Source organism: Chrysochloris asiatica, unplaced genomic scaffold (assembly GCF_000296735.1).
Source record: "Chrysochloris asiatica unplaced genomic scaffold, ChrAsi1.0 scaffold00019, whole genome shotgun sequence".
Lineage (NCBI taxonomy): Eukaryota > Metazoa > Chordata > Mammalia > Afrosoricida > Chrysochloridae > Chrysochloris > Chrysochloris asiatica.
The window spans coordinates 23,670,168-23,686,234 of record NW_006408537.1 but is presented as its reverse complement, the minus strand read 5'-3'; the positions used below and the strand labels follow the sequence as shown (position 1 = coordinate 23,686,234).

The following is a 16,067-nucleotide window of genomic DNA, read 5'->3' as shown; positions in this document are numbered from 1 at the left end:
TTTTTTTTTTTTTTTTCTCTCCATTTAAAACTGTCTATTTTATCCTGAAATATACCTGATTTCCTCACCATCTGGTTCAAACAAACTATGCAGTCCAGCACATTAACCCATATTGTTGTTGTTGTTGTTAGGTTCTATCAAGTCAGTACCAACTCATAGCAACCCTATGCACAGCAGAACGAAACACTGCCTGATCCTAGGCCAACCTCACTATTGTTGCCACTCTTGAGTCCATTGATGCTGCCACCAGGCCAAACCCATACTGTTGTTATTAAGTTGCCGTCAAGCCGGTTCCGACCCATAGCGACCCTGTACAGGGTTTCTGAGGCTGTAAATCTTTATGGGAGCAGAAAGCCTCATCTTTCTCCCGCAGAACTGCTAGTAGTTTCAAACTGCTCACCATGAGGTTAGCAGCCCAACTCGTAACTACTATGCTACCAGAGCTCCTTAAACCCATATTATAGAGATACAAATCAAAACAAAAATGAGGTATCTCACACCAGGAATAATAGCAAAGTTCAAAAAACCAAAGAACAAAAAATGCTGGCAAGGATGTGGAGAGACTGGGACCTTCTTACATTACTGGTGGGACTGTAAAATGGTTCAACCAATCTGGAAAATGATATGATGCTTCCTCAGAAAATTGGAAAAAGAAATACCTGATGATCCAGTAATTTCTCAACTTGGTATACATCCACAAGAAATATGAGCCAGTACACGAGTAGATATATGCACACCAATGCTTACTGCAGCACTATTCACAATAGCAAAAAGCTGAAGACTGCCTTAGTGCCCATCAATGGAAGAATGGATAAACAAACTTTGATACGTATACATAATTGAACACTAAGCCACCTTGAAAAATGACAATGTAACTGCAAACTACTGCATAATATGGATGAACCTTGAGGATATTATGCTGAGTGAAATTAGTCATAAAGAAACAAATATTGCATAAGACCATTATTGTTCAAGCTTTAAAAAAAAAAGATATCCATACTAACAGAAAAAAAAAATTCTTTGTTGGTTACCAGCTGTGGAGGGAGGGGATGGCAGAGGACAAGTTAGGAGACAGTCACATCATTGCTTGGGTATTTGTTGTTAGATGCCATCGAGTTGGTACCAACTCATAACGTCCTTATGCACAGCAAAACGAAACACTGCCCGATCCTGGGCCAACCTCACAATACCGTTGCCATACTTGAGCCCAGCGATGCTGCCACTTTTCCAATCCATCTCACTGGGGGTCTTCTTCTTTTTCTCTGACCCTCCATCTTACCAAACATGATATGCTTCTCCAGCAACTGGTCCTTCCTGACAATATGTCCAAAATATGTAAGACAAAGTTTGGCCATCCTGGCCTGCAAGGAACACTCTGGCTGCATTTCTTCCAACACAAATCTGTTGGTTCTTTTGGCAGCCCACAGCACTTTCAATATTTTCCTCCAACACCGTAACTCAAAAGCATGAGTTCATCTACAGTTTTCCTTGTTCACTGTCCAGCTTTGGGGAGGGCAATATACAAGAAGAGGGAGAGGAGTGGAAGAACAAGAAAGATAAGGGAATACTTAGGTAGGTTTGCAAAGGTTAAATGGGACAGAGGTAAACAGTGATCTATACTCAACCTTGAACAACAGGGCTCTGTGATACAGAAATCAGGGCACAGTCTAAATGAGTAAAGGAGGGTAAATAGTGTTAAGATGCTTGACGATCTTAATGGATATTGGTTTCCCTTGCCTACTTTTGTAAATTAGACACTTAATTGGGATAGAAAGGAATATCGGGAAACATAATTACAGAAAGCTTGTAAGCCCGTCTTCAGACTATAACTCGTTATTGTTGTTGTTAAATACCGTGAAGTCAGTTCCGACTCACAATGACCCTGCAAAGGGTTTCCGAGGCTGTATATCTTTACAGGAGTAGAACACCTCATCTTTCTCCCGCAGAACCGCTGGTAGTTTCAAACTGCTGACCTTGAGGTTGGCAGCCCGACTTGTAACCACTATGCTATTGGAATACCTAAAAGGGGTTTTACAACTAGCCCAGTGAAATAGGCTTCTTGCAGAGCCTTTATAGTGTATAGAACCTTCTGAGGCAGGATACTCCCATTTGAAAGGACATGTAGACCAGCCCGAAGAAGCTAGAGGATCAGAAGACACTTCTTGAAAGAATGAGCAGCAGGAAAAAGCAAAAACAGCAGTCTGTTCAGCTACAAGAACAAGCAAGCTGTTTGCCTGGGAGACATCAAGGGAAGAATCAATTCCCTTCAGGACAAATCCCCCCCCAATACTGAAAATCAAAGGGAACACATGAGCAGGAATGAAGGCTCACTGGTGTCCACCTTGGTCTACTTGTGAGTGAATATGGGGGAAAGGCAATAATGAAGACATGGACTGAGTTCGACCACGCTCCATAGATTCCTGTCGACCTTGACATGAGAGAGAGAAGAGGAAGGGCTGGTTGGTCCGAAGTTTGGAGAGACTTGGAAACTCCTGAGACCATGGGCACTGACCTAGCCACTAGGGACTAGAGCTGAGAGTGAAACGTCCAGCTGATATGAAGTGGGGGAAGGTGCTCTAGAACACCCAAACTTATAGACAATACCTATTTTACCTCGCTTGGATGGCTTGATGATCAGAACTCGACTAGAGGAAGATAAGAAGTTTGATAAAGGAAGCAAGTGTAAATTGCTACAGTTTGATGAGCTTGATCTATGCTTATTGATGTAGTAGCTCAAAATACCGAAAGGGAAGGAGTCTTCTCATCAAGCATCAAGTCTAGTCCCTTCAGTACACAGAGTTGATAGGGATGGGCAATTTAGACACTGACTACTTAAAATGTGTGTGTGTGGGGGGGGGTGGAACTATAAAGGCACTAAGTGGCTGGCTTACAAGTTTTCAAGAGGAAGTTTCGTTTCAGAGTGAGGGGCAGAAGGTAGAGTCCCCACTGAATAAATTTCATATTATCTAGATGGATCTGGTGAAAGGATAGGATTCTTTTGATTCAACAGTAATTATTATCATGACTAATTGCAAGTGTCACAACTGTTAAGGTAGAAGTTGTGTAACAAAGGGGAAGGGAGTAGTTAATCTTACATTCCAGGCACAGAGGACCCTAGGATCATCAAGAGAGAAAAGCATAAACAGAATATGGTATTCTAACCAGAGAAGCAGTGACCCCAGAGATGGAGGCAGAGGGGATGGCTTGGAGAGATAAAACAGCAGAGTCTAGACTCATGGAAAGAGAAAGGCTGTGTACTGGCAGGCAGGAGTCTGGCTTTCAAAATGTGCCCTGTGCTTGTTTAAATGAATATATATTCCTGTGATTTTTTTGTGTACATCAAAAAAAAGAGGCAACAGAGGCACATACTATTAAGGGATGGTGTGTGTAGGGGATTGTAACCATTGCAATGAAACAAAATACAATTGGTTGAGTGCAAACTAATGTTCTCACGTCACTTAACTCTCAATAAAAGCTTTAAAAATTTTAAAAAAAAAAAAAAAAAAGAGAGAGAGATAATGAAGAAGACTTCCAGCAAGATGGCTGACTGTGCAAATGCAATACAGGGATCCCTTAATACAAAACTATGAGACACCAAATGAAACAGACACAGATGAAAATTCTGGAACCCTGAACTATGAAGAAGGGTTAGAGAAGTGGATTGAATGCTTGCTGGAAGGAGAAGCTGAGTATGGACATTAACAGAGGTAGACGGACTAGTGAACAACCAGCTAGACACAGCTTGACCATTTAGTGAGCAGTTTGGCAACACACAGAGGTCTGGCACAGCAGTTTTACACAGGCAACAGGGACAAGACATATCATAATCAAGCTCTCCAAAATCAAAACTAAAGAGAGAAATCTGAAAGCAGGCAGGGAAAAGAGAAGTGTTACTTACAAAGGCAAACAAATTAAGCTCTGCTCTTTCCGCAGAAACCATGCAGGCAAGAGGGCAATGAAGAGACATATATAAAATGCTTCAAAAAAAAAGCTTCCAACCAAGAATCACCTACCCAGCAGAGCTGTCAATCAAATATGACAGTGTAATAAAAATACTTCAAGACAATCAGAAGGTAAGGGACTTTGTCAAAGCCAACCCAGCACTTCAAAACATCTTAAAGGGAGTTCTTTGGACTGAGAACCAACAAGAACAGACAACAACCAGAGACTGACATATGTGGCAGCACCACCTGGAAGTCAATCGACAGATGGAAGAGTCCAGAATAGAACAGAATTACAAGAATGAATTCAGATGATCTGGACATTCAGTCTACCATCAAAACAATTACAATGTGAAAGAAGGTAAAAATATAGGTACAGAGATCCAGATGATGATGAGGTCAGGTAGATAAATAGACTGTTTTAAATGGAGGAAAAAGTTAATAGAATATAGGGTAACCTCAAAAAAATTAATACTTCACAGCATACCAAGAAAATGAAAATCCAAGAAGCAAGCACATGGAAACATTTAAAATATGAAGCTTAAGAAAAGATACCCATACTAGAAGAAGAAGAAAAAAATCTTTATTGTCAACCAGGAATGGGAGGAAGAGGACAGTAGATCACAGGTTAGGGGATAGACTCATCACAGTTCAGGTGTTGGGGAGGGTAACACACAAGAGGGGAGAACAGAACGGAACAACAAGGTAGACAGGGGAACACTTATGCAGATTTGCATGGGCTAAATGGGACAGAGGTAAATAGTGATGTACGCTTAACCTTGGATCAACAGGGCTCTGTGATACAGGGATTAAGGCATAATCAGAATGGGTAAAAGAGGGGGAAAGGTTAAGATACCTCACTATCTTATGAATGTTGGTTTCCCTTGCCTACTATCATAAAATAGACACTTGAGTGAGATACAAAGGAGTATCTGGAAACATGATTACAAAACACTTGCAAGCCCATCTTCAGCCTATAACTCATTGGAATACCTAAAAGGGGTTCTAGAACTTGCCCAGGGAAAGAGGCTTCTTGCAGAGCTTTTGTAGTATAAGATCTTAGGTGGAATCCTGAGCACCATCCAGAAACTTCTGAGGTGAAACATTCCCACTTGAAAGGACATGAAGACCAGCCTGGAGTGGCTAGAGGAACAGGAGATACGTAATGAATCAAAGACCAGCAGGAAAAATCAAAACAAAACCAGCAGTCTGATTGGCTACTACAAGAACAAGCAAATTGTTCGCCAGAGAATCATCACGGCAAGTAATCAAGTCCTTTCAGGACAATCCCCCCTCCAAAACTAAAACTCAAAGGGAACACATGAGCAGGCATGTAAGCTTGCTGGCGACCATGTTGGTCTACTGTTGAGTGGAAAGGCAGCAACGAAAATATGGGTTGAGTTCGACCACGTTCCATAGACTCCCGTCAACCTGGAGATGAGAGAATGAAGAGGAAGGATTGGGTGATCCGAAGGGTGGTGAGACCTGAAGACACCTAAGCCCATGGACAAGGACATAGCTACAGAGGGCTACAGCCAAGAGTGAAGCGTCCAGCTGATAATGAAGTGAGGGGAGAACACCCCAACTCACAGGTAGTACCCATTTGACCCCGCTTGGGTGGCTTGCTGATCAGAACTCTAATAGAAGAAGGTAACAAAATTTGATAAAGGAACTAAGTGTAAATTACTACAATTTGATGAAGGTGACCTATACTTACGGATGCAGTAGTTCAAAATTCCAACCAAGAGAGGGAAGGAATCTTCACATCAAGGATCAAGCATATCCCCTCTGTATGCAGGGTTGATAGGGATGGGTAACTTAGACATTGGCTACCTGATATCGGGAGGAGGGGGGACTATAAAGGCACCAAGTGACTGGCTTATAAGTTTTCAAGAGGGAGTTTAGTTTAAGAGTGCAGGGGAAGGTAGAATCCACACTGAATAGTTTTCATCTTGTCAAGATACGTCTGGTAAAAGTAAATGGGGATAAGATCCTTATGATTCAATAGTGAGTGTTACCAGGGATAATTGCAATTGTCACAACTGTAAAGGTAAGTTTGGTAACATAAAGGGGGTGGTAGTTAATCTTACGTTCCAGGAACAGAGGACCCTAGGACCATCAAGAGACAAGAGCATGAGTGGAATGTGGGACCCTATCCAGAGAAGCAGTGGCACCACAAATGGAGGCAAAGATGATGATGTCGGGAGATAGGGCAGCTGAGGACTCTAGACTAATGGAAAAAGAAAGGCTATGAGCTGGCGGTCAAGAGGCAGGCTTGCAGAATGTGCCCTTTGGTTGTTTAAATAACTATATGTTCCTGAATGTTTTAGTGTACAGCAAAAACTATTTTCTTTAAAAAACAGATGGAAAAGAGGTAAACACTGTTGAATAATGATGCATGGAGGAGATTGTAATCATTGCAATGATACGATGAATATAAAACTGATATTCTCTCACGTAAGCTAACACTCCATGCTCAATAAAAGCTTTAAAAATGGAAAATAACAAAAAAAAAAAGCTTACAATTGTATTTTGCTTTAAAAAGTAACATAATAAAGAAGTAATGTGTAAATGAAAACAAAAGCAAAAACCTGCTGGACTGAAAATAAGGGAACCAGAGAGATTAATTTATAATGAAGTCAACTACAAAGGAGTTCCGGTGTGGCCCTGTGGGTGAATGTACTGGACTGCAAAGTCAGTCTGAATTGCAATGTCAGCAGTTCAAGCTCATCAGCTGCTCCTAGGAAACCTTATTCATGCTCACTATAACTGGAACCAATTTGAAGCCAATTAGCAAAAACACAAGCATAAAAAAGGAACAGTGTAAATAAAGAACTTTTAAATGGTGAGCAAGTCAAGTGCATTTCAAGATTAAACAGTTTTTTAAACTAATAAGTTAATATATCTGCACAGCAAAATTTTTAAAAGGGAGGAAAGTCATAAAGATTTAGTGAACATTAAAACAAATGAAAATGAAAAGAAAATCCAGAGTGAACTCAGTCAGAAAAATATGTGTAACAAAGAAACAAAAGCACCACAAAAAAATAACACAGTAAAATGACAAATCAATTCACACCTATTGAGAATTTCACTGTATATAAATTGATTAAATGCAACAAACGAGACAGAGCAGAACAGATAAGAAAACAGGATCCTCCAATATGCTGTCTACAAGACACACATAAAAAAGATGGACACAGCCTAAGTGCCCATCAAAAGAAGACTGGTTAGAGAAACTTTGGTATACACACACAATGAAATACCATGCTACGAGAAAAGAATCTGCGAAACACTTCACAACATGGATGAACCTGGAGGACATTATGCTGAGTGAAATTAGTCAATCACAAAAGGGCAAATACTGTATTTGACCAATGCTGTAAAAAGTTAAGAAGAGATTTTCTTAATAAAAGAAACAATCTACACTACTACGAGGGGTGAGAGGGAAAATTATTCATAGGCACAGGACAGGGAATATACAAGAGGGAAGAGGTTAGCAGAGGAAAAATGAAGACAGTAGCAGGAGACACAGGGAGGAATGCAAATTAGCAAATGTGAAATCACCTAGGAAGAACTGCAAAGACCTGCCAATTGAAAAAAAAAAAAAAGTCACCAGGAATAAGAAAAAATATGTGCAAGTTCTACATCTATACAAATCATAACGATACTTGCAGAGTCAGAGACTTTGCAGGAAAATCTCTTGAATGTTTAAAATGACACTGACACATTGAGATGAAAACGCCCAGGAGGAAATAGGGAACATAGTACAAAAGTTCAAACTGGAGATACAGATGCAAGCAATTTCTGGGAGATGACAGTTGCAGCCCTAAGAACAAAAAGCATAGTATTAAGTTTTATGGAGAAACAAAAACCCAGCACAGAGAAGTCCAGAATTTTAAAAAGATGGTCAACAGTGTCAAATGTTTCAAAATTGTCCGCAAGAACGGAGCTAGGAAAGAATTTAGGGAAAAAGTAGTAATAGGTCAAAGAAAAACTCACAGAGAAAAAGGAGAGGGAAAGAGGTAAGGAAAGGAAGAAACACAGGAAATCCATTAATTCTGAATTCTATTACTAGACTAAACTATCTTCTTTTCACTCTCAGACTCCAAATTAACATGGTTTTCTATTTTCAGCTATATTGTTTTCATGACCACCTATAATCTTAATCCTTCTTAAATCAGTTTTATTTGGAAGACAATGAGAAAAGATGCCTGGTTTCTCTATCTTAGCATTTTCCCGAACTGTTTCTCTTGCCTAGAATGTTCGCCCTATAACCAGACATATTCTACCCATCTTCAAGGCATAATAACTAAAATCCTATCTACTGCATGAAACCTTTTCTTATGATCTTACCCCTCCATTCATACATGTCTAAAGCCCAAGGTAGTTTATTTAACAAAATAAGCCACAATTGACACCTGCTGATTGTTCAAACATAGTTAATCTTGTCTTGTAGAATAGATGGCAAATTTCTCACTTTCATGTTCTATATGGGATTCTTCATCACCTGTAGTGAGGGAGATACAGAAGATACATAATAAATGATCTGATAGGTCCAATTACCCATTAATAATCACAAGATGGAACGTACAAAGTATAAATCTAGGAAATTAGAAGTTGTCAAAAACTAAATGCAATGCATAAAGATCATTATTCCTGGCATTAGTGAGCTGAAATGGACTGGTATTGACCATTTTGAATCTGACAAACACATGGTTTTCTATTCTGGGAGCAACAAATTCAAAAGGACTGGTACAGCATTCATCATCAAAAAGGACATTTCAAGATCCATCTGGAAGTATAACACTGTCTGTGATAGGATAACATCCACATGCCTCGAAGGAAGACCAGCTAATACCACACTATTACTTAACTTTACGCACTAAGCACTAAAGGCAGTGATGAAGAAACTGAAGAAATCTACCAGCTTCTTCAGTCTGAAATTGATCAAACATACAGTCAAGCTGCCATATTAACAATTATTGGTGATTGCAATGCAAAGGTTGGAAACAAAAAGGAAGGACCAATAGCTGGGAAATATGGTCTTGGTTACAGAAACAATGCAGGAGACCACATGATAGAATTTTGCAAGAGCAATAACTTATTCATTGCAAATACCTTTTTTAAACAATATAAAAGACTACAAACATGGATCTCATCACAAGGAACACACAAAAATCAAAACAAACTACATCTGTAGGAAGAAATGGTAGTAAGTTCCAAATCATCAGCCAAAACAAAACCAGGGGTAGACTGTGGGACAGACCAACAATTGATCATGCAAATTCAGGCTGAAGCTGAAGAAAAATAAAACAAGTCCATGAGAGCAAAAATATGACCTTGAACACATCCCACCTGAATTCAGAGATCATCTCAAGAACAGATTTGATACATTAGACACTAAATGACCAAAAATCATTAGAGTTGTGGGATGGTATCAAGAACATCATACAGGAAGAAAGCAAAAGGTCATTAAGAAGATCAAAATGACAGCAAAGTGTCAGAAAAGTCTGACACTTGCTCTCCAGCATAGAGATGCTAAAGCAGATGGAAAAAGGAGGAGGTTAAAGTGCTGAAGAGAAAATTTCAAAGGACAGCTCAAAAAGAAATATTATAAGGAAATGCACAAGATCTGGAGTTAGAAAATCAAGAGGGAAGGACACGTTCAGCATTTCTCAAGCTGAAAGAACTGAATTAAAAATTCAAGCCATGACTTGAAATACTGATGGATGCAGAGATATCAAAATAATATGGAAGGAATACACAGAGTCATTGAATCAAAAAGAAATGGTCGATGTTCAACCATTTCAAGAGGCACCATATGATCAAAAGCCAATGATACTGAAGGAAGTACAAGGTACAATGAATGAATTGGCCAAGAACAAGTCTCCAGGAACTGATGGACTACAAACTGAAATCTTCCAGCAAACTGATGCAGCACTGGAGGCACTCACTCAACTTTGCCAATAAATCTGGAAGACAACTACCTGGCCAAATGTAAGAGACCCATTTATATGTGACCACTTTAAAGAGAGGTGACCCAACGGAACAAGGAAATCATCGGACAGTATCAATACCACATACAAGTAAAATTTTACAAAAGATCGTTCAAAAACATCTGCAATCTAGCTGAGGGCTCTAGATTCACAGGAAGAGAGGGACTAAGAGATAGTGGCCACGAGGCAGAATTGCAGAATGTGCCCTTTGGTGGTATAAATTATTATATATGCCTGAGTGTTTTTTTGTTGTTTAAAAAAAAAAAAAAAAGAGCCAAGTGAAGAGAGAGAAATACTGTTAACTGATGGTACATGGATTGGAATCATTGTGATGTAACAAGCTGTATGATTTGTTAAATGTAAAACTGATGATCTGCCCTGTAAACTTTCACTCAATCCACAATAAAAGCCTAAGGGGGTTAAAAAAAAAACAAAAAAAAACTAAGAAAAGACGCTGTTATTAAGTGCTGTTGAGTCAGGTCCAACTCATAGTGACCTTGTTTCAAAAGCACCTGATGGGTTTGAACTGCTGAACTTGTGGTTTGCAGTCCTGTGCAGAAGATCCTAGTGAAAGCAATTTTTTTAAAGAACTAATACTGCAAGATTTACACTAACTGATTTCAAGATTTAGTTGAACTGCTTGAGAAATCAAAGCTGTGGTATTTGTATTTAAGGCAGATAAATGCATAGGTGAATAGAAAATAATATAGTGTAGAAACTGATCCACATATACAAGGTCAATTTTTTTTTTAGTTTATTAGATTTTAATTTACAAAGTTAAAAGTTACACATTTCATTTTTTCTTTTTCTTTCTTTACATCACTGTTTTCCTTCTTTCTTTCTCTTTGTCATCTTTCCTATCTTTTTCACTCTCTTCTTTTCCATGCCTTTCTTTCTTCTCCCCATTTGTCGATCTTGTTATTGAAGAGGTTGTGCAGGGCAACCACAGAATGAATGAATCAGTAAGGCCAAGTATACCACCACCATCTGGTCGTTCATCTTGAAGTAAAAGGCCTTGACAAACTCCTTCAGGTTGACATCCAGCAGCGGGTTGAAGATGTCTTGCAGCTGGTAGGTGATATGGTGGTTGATAGGAAGCTGGCCTGTAGCCACTTTCTCTAGGTAGCTCCTATTTATCTCGAAGCCTAGAGTTCAGTTCCTTCAAACCATGGACCTAGTTTGTGATCTGCTGGGGAAAAGTACCCACTGTAGTGTCTTGCTGATCACCTATCTCATAACATTTGTCTTCTAACAAGTGTTCAACTCCAAATTCCTCAGCTTCCTCTGCTTCAACTTCACTGGTTACATTTCCAAATGTTTTTGAAGTTGGGGTTCCATCAACATGAAGTTCCTTCACTGAAATCTATGCTTCTGTGGACAGTCCTTTGGCTTCACATCAATATTGACTAATATTGAATTAGGACAGTATCTTTTCATGAGTGAATTGATGGCCGTGTCATTCTTGTGTAGTTTAGGGCCTGTGTGGTACCATCCAAGTATTCTTTCCCTGACATTGATCATCTTACAGTCTATGCATGTTTTCTAAATAACCATTTTCTAAAAAGCAGATCTTCATCAAGAGGGACTGCAAAACTGTTCAGTACATCAAAAACTTTTTTTTTACAGATAGTACCATTTGTCTATTACAACTAAGTTTCCTTTATTTAAATACTTTTTAGATTTTTACTAAAGTTTTAACTTATCACTACAGTCCCCTCGGTATCCATGGAAAATCCAAGTGCCTCTGATAAAATGTAGTTATTTACATATAACCTATGCACATCCTCCATATATTTTCAATCTTTTCTAGATTACATATAACATCTAGTACAATGTAAATACTATTTAAATAGCACTTTCCACTTTGCTTTCCTTTGACCACTGAATTGTTCCCCATCCCTTCCCAATATTTTTACCCACATTTGGTTGGGTTGGTTGAATCCACAGATGGGGAACCCATGGATGTTAAACCTATATATGTTGAACCCATATATATGGAGGGTCAAATGTACTTAAAATTTGTCTAGTACCAAATGACTAATAACTTTCAGATGGAAATGAAAAAGTGTTTTAAGGTGAGGAAACCCTTTAGAAAGTGGATGAGGAAAGGTTTACTGAGTGATAAATCACTACAATGCCTCTAAAAATGAACAGGAATTTTACTGAGAAATTGGTGTACTTGCCTTGCAGCTTTCACACTAGTTGAAAAGTAAGAAATCATATGCTCGTCTAAGAAATTTTCCTGTTTCTGGTTACCATGATAAACCAGAAAAGAGAAAAGCTTCTTTGAATTTTTGTCATTAAGTAGAAAATAAAATTCAGTACAGAACAAAATATTTAACACTAACTGCTAATAGCAATGTTCTAAGACTTATTTGCTGTATAAAGCCCTCTCCAATTCCCCAATCAATTTTTAAATAACATTTATCAAATGATTTATAGATAATTGCTTTATCTATCTTTTCTGGGGAAAAAAAAGTGATCACTTTGAGAATAGGGACATCTAACACAACATCTAGTATAAAAATTTAGACATTACACATGCTGCAGAGCATGAATATCTACTGCTTTGTCTGTGAACAACTCCAGCCTATAAGAGCTTAAATTCCATCTTGTGCCTAGGTTTAAATATTCAGATGCCAGTTTTTCTTGTGTATCTTATGCACCTCTAACAAGTGAATTGCCAGGGTTAGAAACAGTATATTGAAATGTGGATTTGGCTGTCCTATAGGGTCTCTATGAGTCAGAATCAACTCGACAGAACACAGCAACAATAGGCCTAGACATCGAATCATCTGGGGTGATGAAGACAGTGATGACAGTTATGCAACACTGTAAGTGTACTTATGCTACTGAACTGTATACGTTAAAAACCATGAACATCACAAATTTTATGTGATATGGATCTTGCCACAATTAAAAAAAGAAAATTAAACACTGAAGTTAAAAAAAAAAAAAAAACTGGGATTCCACCAATCTTTATCTGATCAGAAAGTCTGGTCTTTTTTTTTACATTTGAGTTTTAGTCCAATTCTACCCAGGAACTTCTAATGTGATCCCTTACAGTGCAGCTGGTACTGGTAGCCACGTAGTTCTTCTGGACTCAGGGCCATGGAGATGTTTCTAAGCCTCTTCAATTGATTATTTAATACAGTTTACTGAATATATTTATTTAATAAAAGAGTTTATTTAATATCGGCAATCCCTAGGTTATGAGTTGGAATCCACTCAAAGGCAGCGGGTTTGGTTTTTTGGTTTAGGTAAGATGGGATAATAATATGTGGCTCTGTGTGTTAATGAGCCAGACTGCAAAGCCGTTTGAACTGGAAGGTTAGCGGTTCAAACTCACCAGCTGCTCCTCAGAAACCCTATATAGGGTCGCTATGGGTTGGAATCGACTCGACGGCACTTGACAACAACAACAACCTCACATGTTTGTTAGGATTGTTGTTGTTGTTGTGAAGTGCCATCAAGTTGATAGCGACCCTATATAGGGCTTCCAAGGAGCAGCTGGTGAGCTTGAACCACCAACCCTGCAGCTCAAACAGCTTTGCAGCCTGGCTCATTAACCCACAGCGCCACACCAGGACTCCTTGTTAGGATAAGGTTGTACAAATTAGCCAGAAACAATGAATGAATATGTAATCTTACATACTCAATAAGATGGTGTTTTAATATTTTTTACTGAAAGCACCCCTAGCAGTTTTCTTGCTGTGGCTAACTAAAGAGGCTCAAGGTGTAACCATCACTTGTGATATAGGGGAGAAAAAAGACTCCATCTACAGAGACTTAAATATTATACAGACTTTTATTAAACAAAGGCAAACAGAGATTCACCTGAGTGAGGGCAATCAGACATCATGATGACTTTTTCAAAGTCCTATTTCCACATGGTGACTTTGTATAGGTCACAGAGAACAAAGAAATCTTATCCTACAACCATGCCATCATGATAGAGGGCAGTAAGCATGCAGAACCTACAGGAAGGGGATTATTGCATATTAAGCTAGCAGTCTCTGAGGGTCTCACCAGGTAACCATTATTAGGTGTGTCCAGGAAGGCTCTTTTGAGGGTTGAGGGAAGTCAGTCCAACCCAGACCATGGCATACCTCAACTGATGACTTCTCTTTTCCTAAACTTAAGAGTGCTGGTGTGGTGGATAAGCACTGGACTGCTAACCACAAGGTCAACAGTTGAAGCCCACTAGTCAGAATTGATTTGACTGCACTTAAAACAATAATAAAAACGTTCTTTTCTCCTAAAACCAGTTGTGAATGAAAATAATGAACTGAACAACAAATCCATGACTGATATTTTGCACATGTTATGTAAAACAGAAATAAATGAACTTTTCCGGAACAGTTGGCATTAGTGTTTACCCTTTGTTGTGTAGGATTTTAGAAATCTTAGAAAATTAAGAGAGAACATCTGGTTTCTTACACATAAACTCTAGTTTATTTATTACAAAGTATTCATGACAAGAGACACAGACAATACCTCACAACCATCATTTAGAACCAGAGAATCAGAAATAACAATTACAGTGTTAATTCAGTGGTTAGACTTCCAATCTTTAGACTTAGATGTTTACCTTTAATGAGAGGTCTTGGACAGAAAGCTTAACTATGGCATGAATTAGGCTGAGGTCCCTTGTTATGGTCCAAGGTCCAAGGCTGACAGGATCTCATTCCATCTCTGCCTTCTCTCATTGAGTAAACCAAGATTTAGGGATAGTATGTGAAACTTGTCACCTTGATGCTACATGACCAGGGTCTGTTTACTATGTCAAAGACTAGTATATTATGTCTTTTCTGTAGGATTCAAGTAGCCAAGTAATCTCTCATTTCTTCAAGGTTTGAGATGAGGGAGGTTGTTTACATTTATGTTATGTTTTCTGTCACAACATGGTAAAAGTGGATTTAAAGGTTGTTTATGTTTATTTATTTCACATACTTCATGTCCTATGTTTTATATGTAAGTTCAGAAATTTTCTAAATAACTTTCTTATGGTTCATAGGTTTCTAATGATTTGTAATTAATGTTAGGGAACCTCACAAAGGTAAGCATATTTTGATTTCTAAATTCACATTGTATGTAAGGAGTCCTGCTGGTGCCGTACTTAAGCACTCATTAGTTAATCAAAAGATCTGTGGTTCAAACCCACAAGCCATTTGGGGAAAGAAATATACGGCAGTGGGCTTCTGTAAAGATTTTTAACAATTTTACTTGCCATTCAATGTTTTTTAAGTCTACCCTCAACAGAACCAGCCTAACAAGAAATGCCCCATCACAATCACTTGAAGACCTAAAATTGTTGAAAAGACATTGAGCCTTTTCTTGCACCAAAGTTAAAGAACACCTGTTCCGACTTAACTACAAATTTGATCTAAGACACAATTAGGAACTGATTTGCTTCATAACCAGCTATATTCCTAATATTAAACTTTATGTTAGCATTATTCTGAAACCTAATGTGTTGCTGTGTGATAATAACTGGACTGCTAACCTTAAGGTCAGCTGTCCAAACACACCAGGCACTCTCGGAAACATCCAGGGTTGCTATGAATTGGAACCGACTTGAGAGTACACAAAAAAAGTATTATTCTAAATGTTTATTAAATTACAGTAACTGTATTTTCGGGGAGCACAGTGGTTCCATAGGACAAGCACTGGACTATAAACCACAAGGTGAGAGGTTTGAGAAGCAGCCACTCCATAGGTGAAGAATGACGCTTTCTACTCCAGCAAGATTTAAAGCTTCAGATATCCTATACAGGGTCACTAAGTCAGAATTTAACAACAACATGTGAAAGCTGGACAGTGAATAAGGAAGACAGGAAAAGAATTAATGCTTTTGAGTTATGGTGTTTGAGGAGAATATTCAACGTGCCATGGGCTGACAAAAGAACCAACAAATCCATTTTGGAAGAAGTGCAGCCAGAGCGCTCCTTGAAGGCCAAGATGGCCAAACTTCATCTCTCATACTTTGGACATATTGTCAGGAGGCACTAGTCACTAGAGAAGGATATCACGTTTGGTAAGATGGAGGGTCAAAAAAGGAGAGGAAGACCCCCAACGAGATGGAATGGCCAAGTGGTAGTATCGATGGACTCAAGTGTGGCAACAGTAG

General features: G+C 38.6%; 1 protein-coding gene across 2 annotated transcripts in view; it reads right to left on the bottom strand.

Moving 5' to 3' along the window:
* The window catches only part of SMAP1 (small ArfGAP 1), a 196,535-nt gene that overhangs the window by 163,766 nt on the left and 16,702 nt on the right, over positions 1-16,067 (bottom strand). The window lies entirely within an intron of this gene.